Source organism: Triticum urartu, chromosome 2 (genome assembly GCF_003073215.2).
Source record: "Triticum urartu cultivar G1812 chromosome 2, Tu2.1, whole genome shotgun sequence".
NCBI classification, from domain to species: Eukaryota; Viridiplantae; Streptophyta; class Magnoliopsida; order Poales; family Poaceae; genus Triticum; species Triticum urartu.
Genome location: NC_053023.1, coordinates 727,207,436 through 727,233,271, shown reverse-complemented (window position 1 = coordinate 727,233,271; position 25,836 = coordinate 727,207,436).

Sequence of the window (25,836 nt, the reverse complement as noted above, 5' to 3'; positions counted from 1 at the left end):
TGATGCGATCCTGATTACTTAGATATCATGTAGGTGAATTATGTCATGCAATCCTGTTTAGTTATTCATCATATCTTTGAATTATGTTATGCTATGCTATCCAGTTTAGATAGACATCATATATGTGAAATTATGTCATGCTATCCGTTTTAGTTAAACAATATACATGTCAACTATTTCATGCCCTCTTTTCCCACACTATCTATTGCATCTATCTCTCATACAATGTCTATACATTCAACTATGTTTCCTGTTTATCAGCGGGTGATGCCAGTATCTAGCGGACTAAAAACACGGTCTTCAAATAAAACATTGCTACCTCTTGGTGGAGATAGCACCCCGGTTGTACATGCACAAGAACCAACCCTACCACACATAACCCAAACTCTCGCCGATTGTACCCCTACTACGATGGACAGAGAACCAGCTTCACCCAATCTAACCCCAACCCCAGCCGATAGTAACCCAGTTCCTGTTGACACAACACCATCTCCACCACAGAGCTCCCAAACAAGAGCAGTTAGTAAGGCAGCTCCAGTGCCCAAAGGGCCAGTACTATCACGGCGAACCCCAACTCCACCAGTTAGTACACCTATTCCTGTGGAGGAAGCACAACCAGCTAGTCGTAGTTTAGCATCTATCGCATTTGATGTTGTTAAATCGTATGTGCGTATATTCCCATCTTGGAAATATTATACTAAAGATGAAGGAAAATGCCAGTTGCAGGTGTTTGTCCAGGAGTTATGTGTAAGCAATGTTATTCATGGCAATTACTTTGCTTCGTCCCATACATCCTACCTCCATGATGGTTATAATACAACAAATTTTCCCATTTTTCTCTATAGAGAAGGACCGATTTGGAAACTCAGGATGAGGTAACCTGTGCTAATACCTCTGCTATCTTCAAGAATGCTTGGTGGCAGTATCGGAATTACCTGACAAAAACATACTTCATCGGCAAAGAAACTCATCAAATTCCCTTACGTTCTCCTGAGACACATTTACTGGACGATGACTGGGAACACCTTGTTCTGTACTGGTCCCGAACCAAGAATGTAGTAAGGTCTATGAGCTCATTTTCTATTTTTAAGTATTATATTCTTGCGTCTTACTGTACTCTGTTCATGTAGAACAAGTGCCTAAACCTGAAGAACAACTGTTCTAATTTAAGATTCCATTGCTACCATAGGACATAGATATATGTTTTTTTGATGCATTTATTATGTACTAGTACTTGGCAATAGAAGACTTGGTAGTTTAATCCTGTCCACCTTACTAATGAACTGGTTCACCGAAATGAGTTTCATATACTAGTACATGCTAAACTTGTTATGTGTCTGCTTGTTTCTTCTTTTAGAATGCTGACAGAATATTGGGGAAGAGTGCCTTATTAAGCAACGGTAAAGGAAGTAATGCAAATAAGGTTCAGGATAGTGACACATCCTGTCTTGGTTTAGTGTTGGAGTTACTGGCCACTACCGTTTGCACAAGCTATTCAAACTCACTGTCTGAATCAGTTTGGTTTCTTGAGTCTCAACTACAAGCTGAAAGACATCGATCAGCTGTGCTGTGACAAGAAGCAGAAGGACTATGGAAGTCCCTGGAGCATTCAGATGCATACTTTCTGGTGCAATAGCAAGTGTTGGAGGATTTTAGCGCCAAACAGGACAAAGCTAATCAGCTTGCTAAGCTTATTGCCAGCATGGTGGATACCTAGGATAACGGTTCTTGAGCTCTTCTGAAGTTGTTTCAGTTATGCTCTTGTTTTGCTGCCACATTTATTTGCACTGGTGGCCAATTTTGACGGCCAGTGTATATGATATGCTGCTTTGTTCCCTATATCTGCACTGGTGGCGAACTTTGATGCCCAGTGGATGTAATATGTGTAATAGCCGTGATTGCCTAGAGTTAGTTGCTTGCTTATTTATTTCCTTGTTGTCTTGTTTATTTGTTTGCTTGTAGTCATTGCAGTTCTTTTTCCGCGGTTAACTAGTGGCTGCAATAACCTATTTTGTTAAACTAGGCCACAATAACCATGGGCTAATATTTACTGTAGTGACACTGGGCCTCCTACGGGCCGTAGAAACAGTGGGCCTTCTACGGGCCGTAGAAACAGTAGGCCTTCTATGGACCGTAGAAACAATGGGCCTTCTACGGGTCGTATCATCAATGGGCCTTATACGGGCCGTATGATCGATTGGCCAAACATGGGCCAATAACAGGCCGCATTATGGCCGTAAACGGGTTAGAGTTGGAATCGTCCGTTCATGGGACGACCATAACGGGCCATCGTTAATAGGTCGTATTTGATGACGCTATGAAAACGGCCCAATGTATTAACGGACCACAAACGGGCCGACTGTAACCACGGGCTGAATTTGGCCCACAAGCAGAAAATGACAGTAACGGGCCATAAGTAAACGAATGCTGGAAATGAGCCCAAGAATAAATGGGCTCTGAGAAGGCCGAAAGATAACATGGGCTGGAAACGGCCCAACGGAATAACGGGCCGTTAATGGGTATAAAGTGATACACTGTTCATTACGGGCCAGTTTCACCACGGGCCGTTAATGGGTGTAAAGTGATACACTGTTCATTACGGGCCAGTTTCACCACGAGCCGTTAATAGGCTAAGAGTTACATAGGGCCTCATATGGGCCGAAAGACGTCATGGGCCATACATGGGCCAGAAGTGAAAACGGGCTGGAATCATATTGGATGGCCCAGATGACACTACTAAGCCTAATTCGGATAGGGCGTAACGGGCCTTGGGTTAGCGGGCTGTAAATGGGCTATATGCGAACAGGCCGTTAACAGGCTTTACATGGGCCGGCCCGGCACCTTTTGACCAAGTCAAACGGGCTGGCCTTTTCACAAGAATGGGCCTCTATTGGGCCGTGCCACGTGTCGGCGTATCATAGGTGACTATCTGACCCACTGACGAGCTGACACGTGTTTTGTCCGGCCAATAAGAATTTTACACGTGGAAATTTCCCATTGGTCAGGGCTGTTAACGAGTTATCGGATCCAAAACCCGACCCGATAGCTTAACAGTGTTCCGTTACGTTTGATGCCACGTGTCGGTCACCCTTGACGAAAGCACTTCTGTGACGTGCGATTTATCGTCATGGAAGTGGACACTTCCGTGATGATAATTTTGGTAATGTCATGGAACACTTCTACGACAGCACAGGTATGACTATCTTGATTCTGTCATAAATTTGTCATGGATGTTCATGCATGACAAAAAACGCGACCTACTGTGACAAACACGTATCATCACGGAAGTGTATTTTTTTTGTAGTGCTTACCGGTGATGACCGTAGTTTGAGGAGTTCATGTATTCACTATGTGCTAATGCTTTGTTACGGTTCTATATTAAAAGGAGGCCTTAATATCCCTTAGTTTCCATTAGGACCCCGCTGCCACTGGAGGGTAGGACAAAAGATGTCATGCAAGTTCTTTTTCCATAAGCACGTATGACTATATTCGGAATACATGCCTACATTACATTGACGAATTGGAGCTAGTTCTGTGTCATCCTATGTTATGACTGTTACATGACGAACCGCATCCGGCATAATTATCCATCATTGATCCGATGGCTACGAGCTTTCCATATACTGGTTTACGCTTATTTACTTTCCCGTTGCTATTGTTACAATCACTAAAAAATACCAAAAACATTACTTTGCTTTCGTTACTCTTTTGTTACCGTTACCATCACTATCATATTACTTTGCTACTAAACACTTGCTGCAGATACTAAGTTTCCAGGTGTGGTTGAATTGACAACTCAGCTGCTAATACTTGAGAATATTCTTTGGCTCCCCTTGTGTCGAATCAATAAATTTGGGTTGAATACTCTACCCTCGAAAGCTGTTGCGATACCCTATACTTGTGGGTTATCAAGACTAATTTTTGGCACCGTTGCCGGGGAGCATAGCTCTATTCTTTGAGTCAATTGGGATTTATATCTGCTGGACACTATGAAGAACTTGAAAGACGCTAAGACAACAATTTATCCCTCAACTACAAGGGGAGGTAAGGAACTGCCATCTAGCTCTGCACTTGATTCACCTTCTGTTATGAGTAAGCTTGCGACACCTAAACCTTCGTATGCTATTCGTTCTAATATGTCACATGTTATTGATGATGCTACTTCTGCTATACATGATACTTATGATGAAACTACTTCTATGCTTGATACTACTATGCCACTTGGTGATTTTCTCGAGGAACGACTTGCTAGGGCTAGAGAGATTGAAAATATTGAATCTGATTATGATGATGTAAGTGATGATGAAGAATCACTTGTTATTCCTGAGGGTTATTTATTTGATCAAGAAGATTCTTTAGCTATTTTAGCTTGCAAAGATAGATATGAACTCAAAAGGTTATTAGCTAAATGGAATAAGCAATCTCTAAATGCTAGGATGAAACCTGACCCTGCTTTTGCTACTTCACCTATCTGTGTTACTGATAAGGATTATGAATTCTCTGTTGATCCTGATATAATTACTTTAGTTGAATCTGATCCTTTTCATGGCTATGAATCTGAAACTGTTGTGGCACATCTTACTAAATTAAATGATATAGCCACCCTGTTCACTAATGACGAGAGATCTCACTACTTTTATATCCTTAAAATATTTCCGTTCTCATTAAAGGGTGATGCTAAGATATGGTTTAATTCTCTTGATCCTGGTTGTGTGCGTAGTCCCCAGGATATGATTTACTACTTCTCTGCTAAATATTTCCCTGCTCATAAGAAACAAGCTACTTTAAAGGAAATATAAAACTTTGTGAAAATTAAAGAAGAGAGTCTCCCACAAGCTTGGGGGGGCTTCTCAAGTAACTTAATACTTTGCCTGATCATCCTCTTAAGAAAAATGAAATACTTGATATCTTTTATAATGGACTAACCGATGCTTCCAGAGATTACCTGGATAGTTGTGTTGGTTCTCTTTTCAGGGAAAGAACATCAGATGAGGCTAAAATCTTATTGAATAATATGCTTACAAATGAAAATAATTGGGCACCTACTGAGCCAGCTCCTGCTCCAATTAATGATCCTATTCCTAAACCAACTCCGAAGAAGAGAGGTGTTCTATTTCTCAGTCCCGAAGATATGCAAGAGGCAAAGAAATCTTTGAAAGAAAAAGGTATTAAAGCTAAAGATGTTAAGAATTTACCTCCTATTGAAGAAATACATGGTCTTAATTTACCGCTTATTGAAGAAACATATGATCTTAATCCTTTATTTATTGAAGAACCTCCAGACCTCGATAACCAGACACATGTAGTAAAGGTAAATTCTCTCTATAGATATAATAAAGTTGAAATTCCTCCTACTAAAATTGCTAGTCAATGCTTGGATGAGTTTGATAATTTTATGTTTAAGCAAGAAGACTTCAATGCTTATTTTGGTAGACAATTAAAACAAGATGCTGATATGATTAAATACTTGGGTGATTATATGGCTAATATTAGAGGTGAACTTAAACTTGTTAGCAAACATGCTTCTATGGCTACCACTCAAGTAGAACAAGTACTTAAAGCTCAAAAGGAATTGCTCAATGAGATGAATAGTAAGAAAAATGATTATGCTGTTAAAGTGGCTACTAGCACTAGTAGAATGACTCAGGAACCTTTGTATCCTGAAGGCCACCCTAAGAGAATTGAGCAATATTCTCAGAGAAATAATATTGATGCACCTAGTTCTTCTAAAAGGAAGAAAAAGAAAAATGATAGAACTATGCAAACTTCTAGTGAACCTATTGCTGAACCACCTGATAATCCAAATGGTATATCTATGTCTGATGCCGAAACACAATCTGGCAATGAACATGAACCTAATGAAAATGTTAATGATGATGTTCATAATGATGCTCAACCTAGTAATGATAATGATGTACAAATTGAACCTGTTGTTGATCTTCATAACCCACAATCAAAGAATCAATGTTATGATAAGAAATACTTTGTTGCTAGGAAACATGGTAAAGAAAGAGAGCCTTGGGTTCAGAAACCCATGCCTTTTCCTCCCAAACCATCCAAGAAAAAGGATGATGAGGATTTCGAGCGCTTTGCTGAAATAATTAGACCTATCTTTTTGCGTATGCGATTGATTGATATGCTCAAAATGAATCCTTATGCTAAGTACATGAAAGATATTGTTACAAATAAAATAAAGATACCAGAAGCTGAAATTTCCACCATGCTTGCTAATTATACTTTTAAGGGTGGAATACCAAAGAAACTTGGAGATCCAGGAGTACCTACTATACCATGCTCCATTAAAAGAAACTATGTTAAAACTGCTTTATGTGATCTTGGAGCCGGTGTTAGTGTTATGCCTCTCTCTTTATATCGTAGACTTGACTTGAATAAGTTGACATCTACTGAAATATCTTTGCAAATGGCTGATAAATCAACTGCTATACCTGTCGGTATTTGTGAGGATGTTCCTGTTGTGGTTGCAAACATTACTATTTTAACGGACTTTGTTATTCTTGATATTCCCGAGGATGATAGTATGTCTATTATTCTTGGAAGACCTTTCCTTAATACTGCAGGGGCTGTTATTGATTGCAACAAAGGCAATGTCACTTTTCATGTTAATGGTAATGAGCATACGGTACACTTTCCGAGGAAACAACCTCAAGTTCATAGTACCAATTCTATTGGAAAAATGCCATCGATTATATTTGGAGGTTTTAAATTTCCTCTTCCTACTGTCAAGAAGAAATATGATATTCTTATTATTGGGGATGTGCATATCCCCGTTGAGGTAACATAGTGTTATTCGAAATTTCTCCGGTTCCATGTTATTTGGAATGAGTTCGTTAACAAGACTTGATCAACCTTGTTAGTGGATTCCTTTTGATGAGCATGAGATGGATAAACTAGAAGCACAACCTTCTGTACCCTCTCTATACTTTCTATTATTTAGTTGAAATAAAATAAAAATAAATATTTTTCTGTCTGTTATCTGATTATCCTTGCAATATAAAAATACCTCGAAAGTAAAAGTTCTCCAAATGCCCTGAAAATTAAATACGATTTTTTTCTAGAATATTTGAGGATTTATGGAACAGAGAACACACCAGGGGGGCCAACCACCTTGCCACGAGGGTGGAGGGCGCGCCCCCTACCTCGTGGGCCCACGGTGGCCCTCCTCCACTTATTCCTACACCCACACATTTCATCTTCCTCCCACAAACACGAATAACCAGCTCAAACCCGACTCCAAGCTCGTTTTGCTGCCATTTTCAATCTCCTTGCTCAAAGCACCTCTCACAAAACTGCTTGGGGAGATTGTTCCTTGGTATGTGACTCGTCCATTGGTCCAATTAGTTTTTGTTCTAGTGCTTTATTCATTGAAATTTTTGCTGCTTAGGTGACCCTGTTCTTGAGCTTGCATGTCAAATTTATATGGTCAAAAGTAGTTTTGATGCATGATATAGGCTCTAGGCACTTGTAGGAGTAGTTGCTATTAATATTATTGAGTTTGGTTTACTTTTATTTTGAAGTTACTAAAAATTTTCAGAATTTTTCAGAGGAAGAAATATTCTTAGGAAAATGTTCCAAGGTGGTTCTTCAAAGAAGTAAGGACCCAGGCTTGCAACGCGTGATGCTGACGAAGAGCCACCAAGAGAGGCTCCAGTGCGTCCTTGTGAGTGGCCTTCTGAAAATTTTATGGATCGAGCGGGAATTAAAGAAGATTTAACGCATATTTGCGTAATGCCGGTCTTGAGGACTTTGAGGCAGACAAATGCCCCCAGTATCATGATCTCACAAGCTCTTTTGTGAGGAGGTTTGGATTTTCCACTTCACGTAATTCTCCAACTGTCCTGTTTGATCTTTATGATAAATCTTATACCATGGACTTAGAGGATTTTACCACTGCATGCAAACTTCCACAATGGGGTAGTGTTAAGGATCCCCTAAATCTGAATTTAGAAACTTTCTTGCTAGTATAACTGTAGGGGAATGTAGAGATATAACGCAAGCTACAATAGGGAGCATTCACTTTCCTGCTATACATTATTTTGCTCTCTTCATAGGTAGGTGCATAAATGCTAAGGATGAAGCATGTCACATGTGTGTCCCTGACCTTAGCATTCTCAGGAGTGTTGTGTCAGGAGACCAATCTTATCATATGGGAGCCATTATTGCACGTAGGTTGCATATTAATAGACTTAATGGGGATTTCCTTGGTGGAATTTATGCAACTCACGTAGCTAATTTTCTTGGTATAGATGTACGCGAAGATGATATTGAATTACCTCCTTCCTATCTAGATTTTAATGCTATGGTTCACCACCATTTTGTCGAGAGGAACGAATCACCTCTCCAGTACCGACTAATCTTTGACAGACGCCGTGCTATCCGTATTACTCTCCCTGCTCCTGCTTTCTTTGATTATCAGGCAAGAGGAGAATATACTATTACCAGAGAGGAGGCAGATGAGTACGAGAGGAGGGCGGAGGCCGCTCGTCGCCACACTGCAGCTCAAGAGGCGATAGCCGCTGCATCACAGTACGACCCCAACAACTATTATTATGGATATCAGCCAGGCCAGCCGTGGCCATAAACCAACTTAGGCCAAAAGCCTAAGCTTGGGGGAGTACGTATTTCTCACCGACATTACATTTATGTTCACACACCCTTATTGCTAGATGTCGGTGCTCATACTTTTTCGTTGTATCATCCATGCTAGTTTATTTTCCTTTTTTATGCTTTCTTCTTGTGTGTTTAATAAACCTTAAGAAAAACCAAAAAAATAGTTGTAGCTTTTAATTAATTTAATTTCCATGCTTGTAGTAGTAATTAAAAACGAAAATTCAAAAAGATTTCCTGTTCTTCTTTTGCTTGTTGGGAGCTTTCCCGTGTAAATAGTTTTATTTCTTTTCTTTCTTTGGGGGTCAATAGGAGAAGACCATAATTAAATTGTTGAAATGGCTCTTATATGCTTTATTGTTGATTTAACCAAGAGCCCATATTGCTTTGTCTTCTCCTGTTTACTAAATGCTCGCAGACTCCAGCTTAGTCCAATGCACGCGCACTCTTATTGTTATTCACATCGTTCGGTCGTGCAAGTGAAAGGCAATTATGATGATATATGATGGACTAACTAAGATGAGAAAAGCTGGTACGAACTCGACCTCTTTTGTTTTTGTAAATATGATGAGTTCATCGTTCTTGATTCAGCTTGTTATGAATAAACATGTTTGCAATGACAATTAGAGATCATAGTTGCTTGTGACATGCTTGATTAGCTATGAGTTATAATGGTTTACCTTGCGTGCCAACATGCTATTGAGATGGTTATGATGTGGTATGATGGGGTGGTATCCTCCTTTGAATGATTTAATTGACTTGACTTGGCACATGTTCACGCATGTAGTTGAAACAAATCAACATAGCCTTCACGATATTTATGTTCATGGTGGATTATATCCTACTCATGCTTGCATCCAATGTTTATTAGTTTTAGTGCATGTACATGGCTGTTGTCGCTCTCTACTTGGTCGCTTCCCAGTCTTTCGCTAGCCTTCACCTGTACTAAGAGGGAATACTGCTTGTGCATCCAATCCCTTAAACCCCAAAGTTATTCTAGATGAGTCCACTATACCTTCCTATATGCGGTATCTACATGCCGTTCCAAGTAAATTTGTATGTGCCAAAACTCTAAACCTTCAAATAATCATCCTGTTTTGTATGCTCGAATAGCTCATGTATCAACTAGGGCTGCCTGTATCTTCCATGCTAGGCGGGTTATTCTCAAGAGGAGTGGACTCCGCTCCTCACTCACGAGAAAATGGCTGGTCACCGGGATGCCCAGTCCCATGCTTTATGCAAACTAAATCAAAATAATTGCAAAACAAAACTCCCCCTGGGACCTGATGTATGTTGGAGGCACTCGTTGTTTCGAGCAAGCCATGGATTGATGTTTGTTGGTGGAGGGGGAGTATAAACTTTACCATTCTGTTTGGGAACCGCCTATAATGTGTGTAGCATGGAAGATATCGCCATCTCTTGGTTGTTATGTTGACAATGAAAGTATACCGCTCAAAATGTTAATTATCTCTATTTCAAAACCGAGCTCTGGCACCTCTACAAATCCCTGCTTCCCTCTGCGAAGGGCCTATCTATTTACTTTTATGTTGAGTCATCACCCTCTTATTAAAAGCACTAGCTGGAGAGTGCAGCTGTCATTTGCATTCATCACTGTTAATTTATATTGGGTGTGACTATGAATGGATGTCTTTTACCATGAGTTACAATGTCTAATCAGTCCTTGATCTTTAAAGGTGCTCTGCATTTATGCTTTGCGGTCTCAGAAAGGGCTAGCGAGATACCATCTTGTTATATCATATTATGATTGTTTTGAGAAAGTGTTGTCATCCGAGATTTATTATTATGGCTTGCTAGTTGATTATGCTATTGATATGGGTAATCATGAGACCTGAGAATTATTGCAAATGTGGTTAGTTATAATCTTTGCTAAAAACTTGAATGCTACCGTGACATATTTACAACAACAAGAGCAAATAGAGTTTGTAAAAGTTTTTCTTTATTTCTTTCAGTTTGTCAACTGAATTGCTTGAGGACAAGCAAGGGTTTAAGCTTGGGGGAGTTGATACGTCTCCGTCGTATCTACTTTTCCAAACACTTTTGCCCTTGTTTTGGACTCTAACTTGTATGATTTGAATGGAACTAACCCGGACTGACGCTGTTTTCAACAGAATTGCCATGATGTTGTTTTATGTGCAGAAAACAAAAGTTCTCGGAATGACCTGAAACTCCACGGAATGTCTTACAATAAATAATAAAAAATCCTCACCAAAGATGAAGACCAGGGGGCCCACACCCTTTCCACGAGGGTGGGGGGTGCCCCCACCCCCCCTAGGGCGTGCCCCCTACCTCGTGGGCCCCCTGGAGACCTCCCGACTCCAACTCCAACTCTATATATCTGCTTTCGGGGAGAAAAAAAATAGGAGAGAAGATTTCATCGTGTTTTACGATACGGAGCAGCCTCCAAGCCCTAAAACCTCTCGGGAGGGCTGATCTGGAGTCCGTTCAGGGCTCCGGAGAGGGGGATTCGTCGCTGTCGTCATCATCAACCATCCTCCATCACCAATTTCATGATGCTCACCACCGTGCGTGAGTAATTCCATCGTAGGCTTGCTGTACGGTGATGGGTTGGATGAGATTTATCATGTAATCGAGTTAGTTTTGTTAGGGTTTGATCCCTAGTATCCACTATGTTCTGAGATTGATGTTGCTATGACTTTGCTATGCTTAATGCTTGTCACTAGGGCCCGAGTGCCATGATTTCAGATCTGAACCTATTATGTTTTCATCAATATATGAGAGTTCTTGATCCTATCTTGCAAGTCTATAGTCACCTATTATGTGTTATGATCCGTTAACCCTGAAGTGACAATAATCGGGATACTTACCGGTGATGACCGTAGTTTGAGGAGTTCATGTATTCACTATGTGCTAATGCTTTGTTCCGGTTCTCTATTAAAAGGAGGCCTTAATATCCCTTAGTTTCCATTAGGACCCCGCTGCCACGGCAGGGTAGGACAAAAGATGTCATGCAAGTTCTTTTCCATAAGCACGTATGACTATATTCGGAATACATGCCTACATTACATTGACGAATTGGAGCTAGTTCTCTGTCACCCTATGTTATGACTGTTACATGATGAACCGCGTCCGGCATACTTATCCATCATTGATCCGATGCCTACGAGCTTTCCATATACTGGTTTACGCTTATTTACTTTCCCGTTGCTATTGTTACAACCACTACAAAATACCAAAAACATTACTTTGCTTTCGTTACTCTTTTGTTACCGTTACCATCTCTATCATATTACTTTGCTACTAAACACTTCCCTGCAGATACTAAGTTTCCAGGTGTGGTTGAATTGACAACTCAGCTGCTAATACTTGAGAATATTCTTTGGCTCCCCTTGTGTCGAATCAATAAATTTGGGTTGAATACTCTACCCTCGAAAGCTGTTGCGATCCCCTATACTTGTGGGTTATCAATATTCTACGAAGATCTTTATCGGTCAAACCGCATAACAACATACGTTGTTCCCTTTGTCATCGGTATGTTACTTGCCCGAGATTCGATCGTCGGTATCTCAATACCTAGTTCAATCTCGTTACCGGCAAGTCTGTTTACTCATTCCGTAATGCACCATCCCGCAACTAACTCATTAGTTGCATTTCTTGCAAGGCTTATAGTGATGTGCATTACCGAGAGGGCCCAAAGATACCTCTCCGATAATCAGAGTGACAAATCCCAATCTAGATCTATGCCAACTCAACAAGTACCATCGGAGGCACCTGTAGAGCACATTTATAATCGCACAGTTACATTCTGACGTTTGGTAGCACACAAAGTGTTCCTCTAGTAATCGGGATTTGCATAATCTCATAGTCATAGGAACATGTATAAGTCATGAAGAAAGCAATAGCAGTAAACTAAACGATCAAGTGCTAAGCTAACGGAATGGGTCAAGTCAATCACATCATTCTCCTAATGATGTGATCCCGTTTATCAAATGACAACTCATGTCTATGGCTAGGAAACATAACCATATTTGATTCAACGAGCTAGTCAAGTAGAGGCATACTAGTGACACTCTGTTTGCCTATGTATTCACACATGTACTAAGTTTCCGGTTAATACAATTCTAGCAAGAATAATAAACATTTATCATGATATAAGGAAATAAATAATAACTTTATTATTGCCTCTAGGGCATATTTCCTTCAGTCTCCCACTTGCACTAGAGTCAATAATCTAGTTCACATCGTTATGTGATTAACACCCAAAGAGTGATCATGTTTTGCTTGTGAGAGAAGTTTAGTCTACGGGTATTCAACATTTAGATTCGTATGTATTTCGCAAATTTCTATGTCTACAATGCTCTGCGCGGAGCTACTCTAGCTAATTGCTCCCACTTTCCATATGTATCCAGATCGAGACTTAGAGTCATCTAGATCGATGTAAAAAGCTTGCATCGATGTAACTCTTTACGACGAACTCTTTTATCACCTCCATAACCGAAAAATATTTCCTTAGTCCTCTACGGATAATTTTGACGTTTGCCGAGTGATCTATGCTACCTCTTGAGCACTGCGTTGGTTTTCCCCGAAGAGGAAGGGATGATGCAGCAAAGTAGCATAAGTATTTCCCTCAGTTTTTGGGAACCAAGGTATTAATCCAGTAGGAGGCTATGAACGAGTCCCTCGTACCTGCACAAAACAAATAAATCCTTGCAACCAATGCAAATAGGGGTTGTCAATCCCTATAAGGCCACTTACGAGAGTGAGATCTGAAAGATATGATATGTCGGGGGACTAATCCACGAGCATCTATGGGACCGGCGGACCGAGTCCCTTTCGGTTCGGCGGGGGGGAGGGTCGCACGAAGAGCGGATCGAGGCGAAGCACACGAGAAGTTTACCCAGGTTCGGGCCGCACGGATGCGTAAAACCCTACTCCTGCTTTGTGGTTTGTATTGAGTTCTTGCTCGGGAGCGCGGAGTGCTAAAGTACACCCCAGCAGCTAACGAGACCGAGCGTGAGTGTTCTCTTCCTCCCCCCCCCTCCTCTACGTTGCGCATGGGCCTCCTTTTATATGCTCACGGGGTCACCGACAGGTGGCAACATAGACAAGGGTAAAAATGGAAAGGTGTTGCGGTTGGTATAGCTACCTGCTATAGTGTATCATACCTAACCCTGACGGCAGGGGACCAGGGCATTAAATGCCCGTCTGAGTCGCCTAAATAGTGCAAAAGGGACCGTCAGGGACGCCACCGCTCGCCACGATGGCAACCTTGTCAGCGCCGCTTGCCACCGCGCACCGCTGGCTGCACAGCCTCCCGCCACGTACGCCTGGAAGGGTCCCAGAGTGACACGTTGGTGGATGTGCTGGAGCGCGGACACCGAGTGGTGGCTTGCCGCGGCAAGCGCCTTGCCACGGTCATTGTCTTGTCGCGTCCGGGAGCTTGTCGCTCACCGGGCCTTGCCGGGACGTGTGGCGCGTCGCGGCAAGTTCCTTGAGATGCCTTGGTTGGCCTTCCCGGCAAGCTCCTCTTGCCGGGGTCTTGTCTGCTTGGCTTGGATACTTTGTCCTTGAATGGCTCCAAAGGAACCACGGAGGACCTTGGCGGTCACCCGGCAAGCCTTGCCGCGGGATGCTGCGACTGCCCGTGCACAAGTTCGGGATACTAGGGTACCCCTTCTCTAGTACAGGGCACGGGCATGCGCGGCCTGGGTTACGCCGTATCTCTCCCCGTATCCACCGCGCCCTCCCCAAATGGCACGCGTTGAATGCGGCGTCGTGGGATAGATCGTGGGTGGTTTCTTTATTCGGAAAGGCGGAACATCCGCCCCCTCCCTCTTTATAAGCATGGGAAACAGGGGTAATTCGCCCATTCGCCGGTTGCAACTCCAATCTCGGAAACCTCCGCCGCTCCCTCGTCTTCCCAAAGCTGAAAGAGAGCAGCGTCCCGCCCCCCATCGCCACCAGCACCACCAACGCCGTCGACCTCCTCCACCACTTCCGCCATGGCTCCGAGAGCCGACAAAGGGAAGGTTGTGAAGTCGACCGAGGCGCAGCGGCTTGCGGCGCTGCGAAAGGAGCGGGCAATCTTCCCCCCCAAGCTCGCCGCGAGGGAGCTGAGGGAGAATTACTACCTCTTCTGGTCGACGGAGATGCGAGCGCATCCCCGCACGAAGGTACTTCCAGCCGCCGCTTGGAAAATGGCTCCAAACGGATATCCTTTCTTCGCCTTGTTCTTCTACTGCGGGCTCTGCCCGCCCTTCTCTGAGTTTTTCTGCGATATTATGAACACCTACGGGTTCCGCCTCCTTGACTTTACCCCCAATGCTGTTTTGACCATGGCAGTTTTCGCACATCTCTGCGAAAACTTTGTCGGAGTCTATCCCAATGTAGCCCTTTTTCGCCACTTCTTTACGCCCCGAGTGGAGAGAGGAGAGCCTTTATCCGGCAGAATCGCCTGGATCTCAAGGGCCGGCAAGAAGGACACTTATCTGGAGGGAGAGTTCCGCGGCAAGTGGGAGGAATGGAGAGCAGACTGGTGCTGGATTGTCGAGGAGAACGCACAGCCGTTTACCGCCCGGCGCCAAGCCCAAGTAGCACGCGGCAGCGATTGGAGTGACGTGGCCCCGGAAGACGATAGGCTTAAGATTGCCGTCACCCAGATCCAACGCCTCAGGTTTGCCGGGCTCACTGTAGGCGCTGTTGGCGCAGATTTTCTTCGCTGCCGCATCGCCCCCCTGCAGGAACAGAGGAGACCCGCCTAGGAATTCAAGAATGCGGCGGATATCATGAGGCTGCGTCCGGGCCTCAACTTCAACTTCACTGTTCTGGAGCTTAACGCAATGCTCCAGGAGCTGTTCAAGTACGACCCTCAACATCCCGAAGTGTTCAGGTTGCCGAAGGGTGTCGTTCCGCTGTGCAACAACTCCGCGCTCGACCGCATCCCTGCAATGATGCCGCTGTGCGATTCGCATGGAATTGTCCCAACTTGGCAAGAGCCTGCAGATGACGTCATGCAGGAGTTTTTTGACGGCTTGGTAGAAGTGCCGGTCCGCTCCGACGAAAAGAATAGCCTCACCCGCTACACCACCGATGCGGAGATGACACGCATCGCCACTAGGCTGGAAGAGGCGGCGGCAGCCGCAGCCGCGGGCGAATTTGGATTCACCATGGAGGAGGCAGAGGCAGCAGAGGCGGCAAGCCGTGCCGAGCGAGAGGAGCTTGTCGGCGAGAAAGAGCTTGCCGGGCATGACGTCGAGTCGAGCGAGCCCACCGAGGATACGAGCGGCTCGCTGGAGATCAACTCCTCTTCCTCCTCATCTTCAGGCAGCTCGCCGCAAGCAGAGCCTCCATCCTCACCAAGAAGGCGTCTCCGCAAGGCCGGGGACGTAGCGGGGCGGTGGGCGAGTGAACAGTCGCCGCGCCACGCGACACGCTCCACCGCGGCAAGCACTGTTGCTGCGGAAGCACCTCACACTGCTGCGGCAACTGGAGTGGGGTCCACCCGGACCACCGCTTCTGCTCCTGCCGCTTCTCATGCCGCGGCGGCAGCCGGAGCGGGGTCATCTCAGATCACCGCCACTGTTCCCGCCAAGTGGCCAAGGGAAACTACTCCTCCGCCTCCTCGCGCCGGACGTGAGCCGGACTTCGACTTCTCCGCGTTCAGCTCCGACGAGGAAGAAGAAGAGTAAGATTCTCTTGTTGTACTTGTAGTTCTTCAATTCTTGCTGTTTTGTCTTGTATCTCATTTGCTTTACTCTGCACTTATTCCTTTTTAGGACTCTGGCCCAGAGAGCAGCGAAGAGAGCCAAGGTCCCGGTGATTGTCATCGAGGATGAACCCACCGCGACAGCAGGGGGTGCGTCCGAGACAACCTTGCCGGACCCGGCAACTGTTCTCCAGAGCAGCCCCCAGCGTAAGTATATGGTTCGCTTTCCGCTGTTAGGCGCGCATGGATACTCTTTCTTTGCTGACATCTGATTGTTGGTTTGTGTAGGAGCAGAGCAGCCCCATCAGGAGCGCCCGGAGGCCGCCCCCGAAATGCCAAGGGAGAGTCCTCCAGCAAGGGAGAGTTCTCCGGCAAGGGACAGCACCAGCGTCCCCCCGGCGGTGGAGACTACGACTGCCGAACCCAGTACAGGTAATCTTCTCTTCAAAGCTTCCCTTGGGTTCTTCTTCTTTTTGGGTATTTGCTTGACTTTTCTCACTTTTCCGGCCATCAGACCCATCTACTGCGGAGCCAATGGAGACCGAGGTTGCTGCCGACGACGCTGCTGCCACTGAAGAAGTAGCCGGCGCTGATGATCCCGCCGGCGACGAGGCCGCCAAAGCTGCCGCCGCAGCAGCTGGCGAGGGGTCTGGCGATCGCACTGATGGCCCTGAGGCCGCAGGAGCGCCAGGCGCTACGTCGACCGCCAACCCGTCCGCCGCTGCCGCAGCGCCAGGCTCCGAAGAGCCCCACCTAGGCGTCTACTTGAAGGCCGGCGATGGTGTCTTCGTCAACCTCCCCTGGGTGTCAAGCTCCAGGGTGCCGGTCGAGGGAGAGAGCTTTGATGGAGAGGTGCTCGCCTCCGCTGGACTGACGCTAGTTGATGCGCCGAGCAGCAGCAGCGGCGAGCTTGAGGAGGAGCGGCTGCTGCGGAAGCTGTTGTCGCTCTACCGCGCGCGGCAAGCCAAGCTGGAATCCCGCGAGGGGCTTGTTGCGAAGGCGGGAGTGGACATCGAGAAGCGCGCAGAGGAGTTCCGGGGTCTCAACCAGGAAGCTCTCCGGTCCCTGGCAGAGGAGCGGGAGCAACTCGCCGAAGAGTAGAAGGCCTTCTTCCTCGAGAAGGCCGAAGTTGAAGAGCAACAGCGGCTTGCCGCTGAGAAGCTGTCTACGCAGGAGGGCGAGCTGGTGCAGCGGAAAGTTAACCTCGACAACCACGAGGAGGAGCTTGCCGCGTGTGAGCAAAAATTCGGCGGAGCCCTTAAGCAAGCAGAGGATGCTGCCGCAGTTGCCGAGGCCGCCAAGAAGGAGCTGGAGACGAAGGTGGCGCAGCTGGGGGCCGATCTCAAGGCGAGTGGTGAAGAGCTTGCCGCGCTCAAGCGTGAGCGGGAGAAGGACGCCCACAGCAACTCAGAGCTGCAGGTTCGTCTCGCCGAGAAGGGCAAAGAGCTTAGCGCCGCCAAGGACTCCAACGCAGATCTTGTGTTGAAGCTGACCACTTTGACCAAGATGCTGGACGGCGCCAGGGAGCAGGAGGTGGCCTTGAAGGAGGAGATCAAGGGCGACAAGGCGCTGTTGGCGAGTGCTGCCGCCGCCCATAATGCTTTTAGGGAGAAAGTGGAGCACTGGACGGAGGGTCTCGTGAATGCTCCCGCAGATATCGACAGGGAGCTGGCGCAGCTGGGGGTGGAGGATCTCGGGTATCCCTCTGATGAGAACCTCCAACCCAGCGCCAAGCTCACCTTGTTCTTCAAAGGCGTGGCGACGGCCCTCCAGCGGCTCCGGGAGAAGATCCCAAAGCAGCTGGCCGACGAGTCGTGCAAGATCTGCGCGGGAGCTCTTCAAAAGGTGTTGGTGAAGGTGGCCTTCCGCAACCCGGGCCTCAACCTCACCAATGTCCTCAAGACCCTGCCACCGGATGCTGATCTGGAGGCGCTCAAGACCCTTGTCGCACCCATTGTGGATAAGGTGAGCGGGATCAAGAGGATTGAGGGCGATCGCGTAGACTAGGCCGCCCGTTTTCTTCTTTTCTTGTCGCTGCTGGTCATGTTATGAGAACAATCTGTTAGAGCCGCGACAAGCTACCTTGTAATATAACTCTATTCCAGGTAATGATTACAATGTTATTCCCTTTACTTGATTCCTCCCTTTGTATGTTTTTGCCCTACACTTTTAGGGAACTTGCCGGTGCAGGCACCTTAGCCGCGAGCGCTGAGTGCGGGACGTCAGCAGCCTGCTGGCGGTGCCGCTACCGACAAGAAACCTTGTCGCAACTAGTCACAGCTCACTTAAGTTGTTGAGCGGACTCGAAACAAAGTAAGGGCGCAACTAGCTACAAGTTGGTTCCTCCGTGCACAGGTTTTCCATACAAAGTGCGGTCGTTCAAGGGAGATAACTTAAATTTTTTAAAAAATCTGATTGCTCAAACTTTGGCAACTTAGCTTTTCTGTTGTTTGCTTCCCGGTAAGGAGAAACTTTCTTGAACGACGCCTGGTCCATACCATTATCTTCTCCCTTCCCCCCCGGCAAACTTGTGGGCAAGGGAACCTTCCTTTCCTTGAGAAAAAAGAAAGAGGAGAAAATAAAGATATGGAGCCTTACGGCTCGTTATTGCTTACCGGGGAGTAGGTGCTGCACAAAGTGTCAGATCACATATGCAAAGAATAGAAAGCATGAAATTGACAACATGTCGGAGCATATGAGCTTTGCTTATGCACGGGGTCTGCGCCCGGCTTTGTACAAAGGATTACATGCAACAGCGGCAAGACTTGTACAAAAGGTGGTTGCCGGAACAGGTTCCGGCAACCGCGCCTTACAGGTAAAAATTACGAACATGCTCAATGTTCCAGGAATTGCTCACCGGAATGCTATCTTCGGTCTCAAGGCGGACAGCGCCAGGCCTAGTGACTCGTTTCACCCGGTAAGGGCCTTCCCACTTCGGCGTCAACTTGTTGGAATTCTTGGCGGACTGAACACGCCGAAGAACAAGGACGCCTTCCTCGAGACTTCTGGCGTTAGCTTTGCGGCTATGGTAGCGGCGCAAAGCTTGCTGGTAGCGAGCAGCTCGTACAGCAGCCTGAAGACGGTCTTCCTCAAGGAGTAGCGCGTCATCTTGTCGCAGCTGCTCTTGCTCAAGCTCATCATAAGTGAGCACTCGAGGGGACCCGTTACGAGTTCCGTGGGGAGAACTGCCTCTGCTCCATAGACTAGAGCGAAAGGTGTCTGGCTAGTGGCTTGATTTGGCGTCGTCCTGATCGACCAAAGAACCACCGGCAGCTCCTCGATCCAGTTTCTTCCGCACTTGTGCAGCCTGTCGAAAGTCCTAGTCTTGAGCCCACGCAGCACTTCAGCATTTGCCCTCTCCGCTTGACCGTTGCTTCTCGGGTGAGCAACAGAAGCGAAGCAGACCTTGGCGCCAAGATCTTGGACGTACTGCATGAAGGTGCGGCTCGTGAATTGCGTACCGTTGTCGGTGATTATCCTGTTAGGCATCCCGAAGCGGCAAACAATCGACCTGAAGAACTTGACTGCTGACTGTGCTGTCACCTTCCTCACTGCTTCCACTTCCGGCCACTTTGTGAACTTGTTGATTGCAACGTACAAGTACTCAAAGCCCCTGACTGCTCGGGGAAAGGGGCCGAGGATGTCGAGCCCCCAGACCGAAAATGGCCAGGATAAAGGGATCGTCTGGAGAGCTTGAGCTGGTTGGTGTATCTGCTTGGAATGGAACTGGCACGCTTCACACTTGGTTACTTGTGCAGTTGCATCCCGGAGGGTTGTCGGCCAAACGAAACCTTGCCGGAATGCTTTGACGGCAAGTGCTCTTGCGCCAATGTGGTGACCACATATGCCTCCATGTATCTCTGCCAACAGCTTTTGTCCGTCTTCCCGGTGAATACACTTCAATTTCACACCGTTGAGTCTTCTTCTGTATAGTGTGTTGTCGACAAACTGGTACATACTTGACTACCGGGCTACTCTTTCCGCTTCTTCTTGCTCTTCGGGAAGTTCTCCTGTCTGAAGGAAACGGACAATCTGCTGTGTCCATGCTGGAGCTTGTGGCTCGACAACAAGGACTAAAGGCAAATCTGCTGCTGCGGGAACATCCACTTCTACGGCGAGAACCTGCGGCTCTGCCGGAACTTGACGTTCCTCGGCAGGCTTGCCAGAGCAAAACTTGTCGGGAGGTTGTGCTTCAACGGAACAAACCCTAGGACTTGCCGGAGCAGACTGCTCCTCAGCGCTCTTGGCGTTGATCTTGGGGACCTTCTTGGCGGCGGCTTCAGGAAGCTCTGCCGGAAAATAGTCACCAGAAATCAACTTCCTCTTCTTGCTCTGTCCAGTTGATGGCGTTACAGACGGTTGAGTCAGCTTGAGCACAAAGATCCCTGGTTCCACAGGTAACTTAAGTGCGGCGCACTTTGATAGGCCATCGGCTATGGCGTTCTGAGGTCTTGGAACATGCTCCATCTGTAGGCCGTCAAAGTGCTCTTCTAGCTTTCTCACTTCGTTGACGTAGGCTTCCATCAACGGACTCTGATAGCTCTTGTTCACTTGGCGGACGACAAGCTGCGAGTCACCCCTGACAATGAGCTTTTTGATCCCAAGGTCTGCCGCGATCCTGAGACCGGCAAGCAAGCCTTCATACTCTGCAGTATTGTTTGTTGCTTGCTCCTTGGGAAAGTGCATCTGGACTACGTACTTGAGGTGCTCTTCGGTGGGTGCGACAAGCAGCACGCCAACGCCGGCGCCTTGCAGCGAAAAGGCACCATCAAAGTACATCAGCCACTCTTTGCTTGCTTCCTCGACGGGGATGCTCGTTTCTGGAATTTCTTCATCTGGTGTTGGCATCCATTCTGCTATGAATTCTGCCAATGCTCTGCTTTGGATAGTTGAAGTACTCTCAAACTTGAGGCCAAAGCTTGACAGTTCCAGTGCCCACTCAACAATCCTGCCTGTCGCTTCTGGATTCTGTAGTATCCTCTTCAGCGGAAAACGAGTGACAACTGTGATCTCATGTGCTTGGAAGTAATGGCGCAGCTTTCTCGAGGCCATGAGAAGGCCGAAAAGCAATTTCTGCACACCAGAGTACCTTGACCTAGCCCCCTGCAGAAGGGAACAGACAAAGTAAACTGGGCGTTGTACCATTCTCTTCTGTATCTCCTCGCGCGTCTGCGCAGATCCATCCTTGTCGGGACCAGAGCTTGTCGGGGAAGCCCCCTGCTTGTCGCTGGATGCGCCTGCCGTGGTTGCTGGCTCGTCATCTGCCTCCCTCTCTGCTACTAACGCAGCACTAACCACTTGATTGGTTGCCGCTATATACAGCAGCAACTTCTCTTCTGGCTTAGGTGCGACAAGTGTTGGAGTGGAGGACAGGTATCTCTTCAAGTCTTGCAGCGCAGCCTCCGCTTCCGGAGTCCATTTCATTGGAACTGCCTTTTTTAATATTTTGAAAAACGGCAGGGCGCGCTCAGCAGACCTAGAGATAAACCTGCTGAGAGCAGCCATGCAACCAGCAAGTCTTTGTACATCCTTGAAGCGCTTTGGTGCTTCAATCTGCTCAATGGCCTTGATCTTGTCGGGATTGGCTTCGATTCCCCGCTGAGACACGAAGAACCCGAGAAGCTTGCCGGAGGGGACTCCAAACACACACTTCTCGGGGTTGAGCTTGAGGCTGATCTTGCGCAGATTTGCAAAGGTCTCGTCTAAATCTTGAATCAGAGTTGCCTTGTCCTTGCTCTTGACCACTATGTCATCCATGTAGGCTTCCACATTTCTGTGTATTTGTGGCTCAAGAGCGACATGGACTACTCTTGCAAATGTTGAACCAGCATTTTTTAAACCGAAAGGCATCCGTATGAAACAGTACGTGCCACATGGAGTGATGAATGTGGTCTTCTCCTCATCCTCTTCTGCCATGAAGATCTGATGGTATCCTGAGTATGCGTCAAGAAATGAAAGCAAGTCACATCATGCCGTGGAGTCAACAATCTGGTCAATGTGCGGCAAAGGAAATGGGTCTTTGGGACAACCTTTGTTAACATCGGTAAAGTCGATACAAAGTCTCCATTTCCCGTTCGCCTTGCGCACGACTACAGGATTGGACAACCACGTAGGATGGAGCACTCCTCTAACAAGGCCTGCTGCTTCCAACTTCTTGATCTCTTCTGCGATGAATTCTTGGCGCTCCACTGCTTGCTTCCTGACCTTCTGCTTGACGGGCCGCGCATGAGGACAAACGGCAAGATGGTGCTCAATTACTTTCCTGGGTACACCGGGGATGTCAGACGGTTGCCACGCAAACACGTCGACGTTCACCCGCAGGAAAGCAATGAGCGCGCTTTCCTATTTAGGGTCGAGAGTGGCACTGATGGTGAAAGTACCACCAGTGCCGTCCTCCTTGGCGGACACCTTCTTGGTCTCTGGCGGAGCTGCCATTGTCTTCTTACACTTGCCGGTGGAGCTCGATGGTGCGTCCTCGACGGCAGCGCAGCACTCCGAAGAGGTGCGCTTGCCGGAGTGGGCATCAGAACTCTTGCCGGACTTGGTCTTCTTCTTCCCCCCGGGAGCTTCAACGGTAGGTGACTTGAGATCTGTTGCGGCTGCCGCTTCCCGGTAGATCTTGTCGGGGCAGGTAAGAGCATCCTTCTTGTCGCCAGGGACAGAGATGACGCTTATCGGGCCTGGCATCTTCAGCAAGTTGTATGCGTAGTGAGAGGCTGCCATGAACTTGGCGAGTGCTGGACGGCCGAGTATCCCATTGTAAGGCAATGGAAAATCGGCAACGTCAAAAGTGACCCTCTCAGTCCTGAAGTTCACCTCGTTGCAAAATGTTACTGGCAACGTGACCTTCCCCTTCGGCTTGCTCCTTCCCGGGTTGATTCCTTGGAATGTGCCGGTCTCTTCAAGCTCGCTGTCAGGGATCTGGAGTCTCTGGAGTACAGCGGAGGAGATCAGGTTCAAGCCGGCCCCGCCGTCAACTAGCATCTTAGTGACCTTGAGGTTGCGGATAGTTGGTGAAACCAACATCGGCAAGCACCCGACCGCAGTTGTGCGATCAGGGTGGTCCTCAATATCAAAGATGATAGGCGTGCTGGACCATTTCAGAAGCTTGCGTCACTCGACAGGTGGTTCCGCCGCATTGACTTCCCGCACCCACTGCTTGAGTTGGCGGTGCGAAGTATGCAGAGAAGCACCGCCGTCAACGCACAAGACCTCTGTGGCTTTCTGGAACTCCTGGTCACTGGTCTTGACACCATCCATGTCTTCGTCGTCATCGTCATCTTCATCCTTGTCGCGGCCGCAGGGAGGTCTGTCTCCTTGCCGCTGCTTGGCCTTGCCGCGGCGTCCTCCCCGGCCGGCGCGCTTCTTGCCGGATTCTCCAGCGCCTCCTTGGGCCCTCTCCTTGTCGCGTTGCTCGTATTCAGCCTTTTGCTGCTGGACAAGCTGCTCGACCTTCCTGCAGCTCTGGAGGTCATGGCCCTTGGTGCGGTGGATCTTGCAGTATTGCTTGTCGGTGCCGTCCTGCTTGTCGGCGACCGCCACAGTCTGGCAGTTGGTGCATGCGGCAATCTCCTTGCCGGAGCTACCAGCTCTGGCTTTCTTGGCGCCACCTTCGTTGCCGGACTGCTCAATGACTAGCACATCTTTGCCTTTCTTCTTCATGTTGTTCCGCCGCCGGTTTTTCTTTGCCGGGGCAGCATCCTCGCTGTCAGATCCTCCTGCTCCTGTATTCTCTCCGGGGAGTTTCCTCCCTTCCTCAGCACGTGCACACTTGTCGGCCAGGGCATACAGCTCACTGACGTCTCTGATCTTGCACATCGCCATCTCCTCCTGCATCCTGCAGTTACGCACGTTCTGATGGAACGCGCTGATGACCGCGGCAGGGTGGACATCTGGGATGTTGTGCTGTACATGGCTGAATCTCTGAATGTACTTGCGCAGGGGCTCTCCTTCCTTCTGGGCGAGAAGATGAAGGTCACTCTCTTGGCCATGAGGTTTGTGGCCGCCTGTAAAGGTGCCGACAAACTGATGGCATAGGTCTGCCCCGGAGGATATGGAGTTGTCTGGCAAGTGCATGAGCCAGGACCTGACGTGGGCTTGAGCACTAGCGGGAAGTAGTTGGCAAGGATCTTGTCGTCCCGCCCCCCGGCAGCCTGCACCGCGATGGTGTAGATGCTGAGGAACTCCGATGGATGCGACTTGCCGTCATACTTCTCTGGTACATCTGGCTTGAAATTCTTCGTGCTGGGCCACTGGACTTGCCGCAGCTCACGAGTAAACGCAGGGCAACCTACCGCGTACGGCATGTCGCCTGGTTCCCCTGGCGCATGCATGTCGACAGAGGGCCCAGTGCGCTGGTCCGATTGACGTCGCGCTTCTCTTCGGCGCTCGATGCGAGTACGAGCGTCTTCTTGCTGTCGTTCGTGAAGAACTTGGCGCTGGTCGCGACGAGCTCGTGGATCTGATGACGCGGTGGAGTCGCTGTCGAGGTGGATCCGGCGAGTCGGCGATCTTGGCCTTCGGGGCGGAGAGTGCACAGTGGTTGCACCCCCACCGGTCTTGTCGCCACCGGCTCGTGCCTGACTGACTTGCCGCGGCTGCGACGTGCTCGGCTGCCGTTGAGTGTCGCCGTTGGCGAAGCCGATGAGACTCTGAATGGTGTCCCACCAGTCGTCGATCTTGTCCGCCGTTGGAGGGTAGTCCAGGAGCAGTTGAGCTCGCGCCAAAGCTTCTGCTGTAGTGGCGGGTGGCGGTGGCAAACGGTGCGAGGAGCGGGATATGCTCGGACTTCTAATTATGTTAGAAGGAGCAGTATCCCGTCCAGGCGACCGTGCCTCGCTCGTGCCAGCATGTTGGCGTGCATGCTGGTCTTGAGCACTCCGAGATCCACCAGCTCGATCTTGGTCCAGCAAACGCATGGTACCGTGAGTACCATGACGCTGCCGGTCCCGCGCCTCCTGAGATGGGCGCGGTGCATGTACGGACGCCGAGGTCTTGGAGTGCGCCCGGTCGTTGTGGGAGCCGGCTACGCCGCCGATGGGCAGCGCAGCCTTGTCCTTGGACCTAGCAGCACCGTGAGCTCCCTCGTCGACGCCCGTTCTTCCGCCGGCGTCTGCCCCATCAGCCGTTTGCTCCGGCGGTGGTGGGTTTGGCGCGGACGGAGCAGCCGCCTCCGAAGCCTTCTTCTTCGGCGGCATGTCGATGAAGATGATGAAGATCTAGCTCGTGTGAACGCCGGATCTGGTTCACACAACCTCGACACCCCTACCTGCCGCGCCAAGGATGTCGGGGGACTAATCCACGAGCATCTATGGGACCGGCAGACCGAGTCCCTTTCGGTTCGGCGAGGGCGAGGGTCGCACGAAGAGCGGATTGAGGCGAAGCACACGAGCAGTATACCCAGGTTCGGCCCGCACGGATGCGTAAAACCCTACTCCTGCTTTGTGGTTTGTATTGAGTTCTTGCTCGGGAGCGCGGAGTGCTACAGTACACCCCAGCAGCTAACGAGACCGAGCGTGAGTGTTCTC